The 4,254-nt window shown below is 50.1% G+C and overlaps 2 non-coding genes across 2 annotated transcripts; one reads left to right on the top strand and one right to left on the bottom strand.

Moving 5' to 3' along the window:
- Positions 1 to 2,501: 2,501 nt before the first annotated feature.
- TRNAS-GCU (transfer RNA serine (anticodon GCU)) lies at positions 2,502 to 2,583 on the bottom strand. Its single transcript has one exon. It is a non-coding gene; the product is annotated as a tRNA-Ser (tRNA).
- A 1,270-nt stretch (positions 2,584 to 3,853) lies between these two features.
- On the top strand, positions 3,854 to 3,925 carry TRNAQ-UUG (transfer RNA glutamine (anticodon UUG)). The gene has a single exon. It is a non-coding gene; the product is annotated as a tRNA-Gln (tRNA).
- The last annotated feature ends 329 nt before the right edge of the window (positions 3,926 to 4,254 follow it).

Raw genomic sequence — 4,254 nt, 5'->3', positions numbered from 1 at the left:
CTCAAAGGAAAACTGCTAAGAGGGCCTGTGTGCCCAGGTAGCATCTACAGTGGGGCTGGAAAACARCCGGAGCTCAACTCCAGAGCTGCCTGCGGGAGGTGCTTTTCTCACCATCCAGAAACCATGCCACAAGTCAGAARCAACAAAAGCGAATGCCTTCTCAAAGCTTTTTCAGGGTGATCAAAGCTGTACCCTTTCACACTTGCAGAGCAATTATTTCTYGTAATAATATTCTATTCTGCTGAGTAACACAGTGTTTTCATTCATGTTTTAACCTCTTAAATCCTTGGCAAAGTTGAATCTAACTCATAGGAACTCACATCAGAGGTCAGAGCCATACGGAGTCACAGCTGCCACTGCTGTAGGATACAGATCTGTATTTCTTGTAATATGGGCTCTTTCAAGTAAATTGCATATTCCTGGAGTACAATAGCACCCGCAGTCTCAAGCTCTGAGTCACTGCCCCAATTKACAAGCACTGGATAAATGTGTAACAAAACCCCTTGATAGGGAAGTGCTGATAATTAGGTTAACTGTTAGCTGGCCCAGCAGCATGGCCCAGCCGGATGCAGAAAGGGAGCTGGAGCTGGTTTAGTATGAACACCCCAGTTAGGTGGCTAATGGGGTGCTAAACTCCAAGGGGGACACAAAAAAAGCTCAGTAGAGAGATAAGAGGGAAACAGGGTTGGAATGATCGTTTCTGGATCTRCTTACCCAGGTCCTCAAAAGCATCTCTGCAGCCATGTGAGTGGGTGTTCCCTCGAGAAGGGCCCCAGGTTTGTGCTTGCAGCATCATTCTGGTGTTGTTCGCTAGTCACTCTTCTCAWGCGTGTTCCTCTAATCTGGAGAAGCCCAGAGGGCAACCGATCAGGCTCTTAAAATCTCTTCAGTCAGGCTCTTAAAATCTCTAAATACTCTTAAAATCAGTTGCTGACAGAATCCAGGTTATTAATGCTGGTTCTTCCTCTCACTGAAGTGATTTCAATAGAGCAAAGCTAGCACAGAGGTCTCTGCAGGCTCTTACCAGACATGTCTCAGCTGGCAAGGTGCAGCAAACAGGGAGTGGGAAGGATGGCCACCTTTGAGCGCTCGCAGCCCTCATCAGCTTCCTGCCCCAGGACAGAGCTGCAGTTGTGCAGRAGCCACAGGACCAAGACCTGCTTTGGGCCCAAATCGTCCGAAAAGGGAAGGAGCCAGGTGGCCACCCCAGAGAGCCATCCATAGGGGCAGCTAAAGTCCCCCACACAGCCCTGGGACAACAGGCAGCACCATTCTTTTGCTCTACCCTACAAGGCAGGGCAGGCAGGAGAATCAGAAATGGTGCAGGAGCAATTCGTGGGGAGCTCTCTCRGCCCTGGCAGTGTCCCCATGAGGGTCTTTCATGCCACCTCTTGAGAAGTAAGATAATCTACAGGATCTAGGTAGTCTTGCTGAAATCAATCTCTCCTTATTCCCAGCCATGCACTCTGATGGCTTGGAGGCCACTGCTATGGCAGCTGCTGCTACCCACCTGCAGTCATGCTCCTGTGCAAATGTGCATGTGAGCCCTTGCAGTGAATAGAGAACTAGCGGAGCTGCAGATCATCCCAGTAGTGCCAGCTGCTCCCCACTGCCACACTCTATCTGCCCTGTTTGCCATCAKCCCCTTCATCTCAGCCCTGGATCAAAGGCTGTTCCCACTGTCCAACTACTTCCTCACATACTTTCTGCTGGCCAGCCAGTTCATCTTTTTTATAGATTATACATAGGGATAGAGACTGCTTTAGGTTGTAAAAGACTTCAGAGCAAGCAGCTCTGTTGCACTTTGAACACCTCTAAGGCCGGCAACCCTAGCCTTTYTGGGCAACTGCCCTGTGCTATACCACTCTCGTGGTGAAAGCTTTTTCCTCTCGTCTGTTGGTGGTGCCCCTCCAGGGAGAGCCAGGCACTAGCCTGTCTAAAGCATTCTTCAAGTGGAGAATGATGTCAATGAATGCCCGCCTTGGGCTTCTCTTCCTCAGGATAAGAAAGCCTAGTTTCCTCAGCTACTTGTCACCTGTGAAGTGCTCCAGCCCCATATACTTCCAGTTGCTTTCCTTCACACTCACCACTGCTAACTACCCACCAGCTTGGCAGTAAAATGTGGACTGCTACCCTCTGGACCTGGCACTCCAGCCAAGTTTTCAAATATCCTCTTGTCCACACAGCGAGTTCACCTCTCACAAGTTGGCCCAGGAGTTGTGAGAGGCTGTGTCACATGTCCTTGGTGAATCTGTGCTGGCTCTTCCCAGCCTCTTACTTGTTCTCCATGTGCTTGGGTATGGCTTCCATGAGGTGTGCAGCATTAACCTCTAAGGGGCCAGATAATACGAGGCTGATTAGTCTTTATTTCCAAGGTCTACCCAATTTTCCTCCCTTTCCTCCCTCCCCTTCCTTTCCATGACACTTGTCAGCATCAGCAAGGGAAGAGCTGCCTCTGCTCCAAAAGGCCASCTCCTCCTTCTGGGCTAGTCCCTGGGCTTCGACAAGGATGGGATTTGAACCCATGCGTGCAGAGCACAATGGATTAGCAGTCCATCGCCTTCACCACTYGGCCACCTTGTCAGCCTCCCAGGGCTACAGCTGCAGCTGTGTCTATGGCTGCCTCCTCCACCATGGCCACCACCATCRAGACTTGTGAACAAGGACGACTGCCAGGTTCATGGCTCTCTGTTGGTCAAGAGTCCCTGCCAGGAGGGAGGATAGGACTGAAAAGCATAGCCCTCTGCTGAGCTCCTTCCCCAGGCCAGAACAGTTGGTGCAAACAGGCGAATAAGGAGGATCAGGGACAGGTAGGTCCTTCCTGGGGAACCTGGGAGCTGTCTCATGGAGGCAGGGTGCAATAATGTGTGGGTGGGGCAGGCAAGAAGAGCCCAGCACAAAGAGGGAAACYGCAGAGAGGACCCACATGGAAGCAGGAGCAGGCAGCAGCCAACCAGGCCTCTGAGGGATGGTCTGACAGGTGGTCAGCAGGGACTTGCATTGGTTGGAAGGCATAGGGCTGAGCAGCATCCCTGGACGCAACAGGATGGACACAATGTAGGAGGAGAGACTGAGGATTGGCTGAAGGGCTCTGAGCTCATATGCCACTCTGCTAATATGCCCCTGGCATCATAAGTGCCTGGGGCTGGGTAGAAGGGGACCATCCTTGTCCTTCCTGGCAGCCTGGTTTGATCTGAATCAAGAAGGATTCTTGTCAGTGGGAGAGGAGGGAGGGGCTGTGTGCAGTAGAAAGGGTTCAAAGGATAGGATCAGGGTGTGTTTGGTTAGGAGTGTCAAGGATTTATATGGGGGACTAAAAGTTGTCTCAAACAGATGCCAGCAGATCAAAGGAAGGGTAGATTTTCATGTGCCAGTCMGGCATCAGATATTGCCTTCTAAGAAACCCACAAGTCCAGTTCCCTTTGACATGGAACAGTTTGAGGAAAAACAAAAATAACAAAGCCAACAAAAGCTGCTGTACCTGGCCTTTGAGTCTAGTATCTCCTGTAGGGAGGAAAAGTAGGGTGGGGAAAGTAGGCCAGCTTCTTCMTCAGCACCCTAAACTCACTTGCACAGCCTCATTTTTCTCATGAACGGATATGCTTGGTGTTTGGGACACGATAGACACTGAATGTCAGACCTTCTAGCCATGCCCTTTCAGATGGTGGCATACATTCTTCATGGAGTCCTTCAYGGCTGCTCATGAGGAATGGAGAATTTTCTTTCTTTTCAAGGACACCTTAGCCCTGGCCACTTCTCCAGCATGGCTCATCCCAGCCTTCAGCTCATTTGGTTCCTCTTTCTTTCTATCTGCTGTTCTGCAGCCAGAAGACGGCCCTAGCTAAGGAGAAGTGGTTCTGTGGTGTAATGGGCAGCACTCTGGACTTTGAATCCAGTGATCTGAGTTCAAATCTCAGCAGAACCTCTGGGGATGTTTTCCTTTTCRTTGTGAAATGAAACATTCAGAAGAGACAGGAAAACATTTCCTTCCTCTCCTTTGTATGTAATAATTCCAGTGCTAAACTTGACTTGAACATCCAGGGAAAACACAACCTTTCCAGTGAACGTCAAAGCACATACCTCACAGGTGCACAGAGCTCTGCTCCTCTTGTCCTTCAGCCTCCTCAAAGGGGATCACCTTCCTTGACTCCAGTGCATTCTGAAAGAATCACAGTGTCTGTGACTCTGGGCATTAAGGAGGGTGGATCTCACATCCAAGCTTAAATTCACGCATTTACAGTCATTTACAGCACC

Source organism: Rhea americana, unplaced genomic scaffold (assembly GCF_003343005.1).
Source record: "Rhea americana isolate MKP2758 unplaced genomic scaffold, rheAme1 scaffold_21, whole genome shotgun sequence".
In the NCBI taxonomy this organism is placed as follows: domain Eukaryota; kingdom Metazoa; phylum Chordata; class Aves; order Rheiformes; family Rheidae; genus Rhea; species Rhea americana.
The sequence above is the reverse complement of the archived record's forward strand: the minus strand, read 5'-3'. Positions and strand labels throughout refer to the sequence as shown.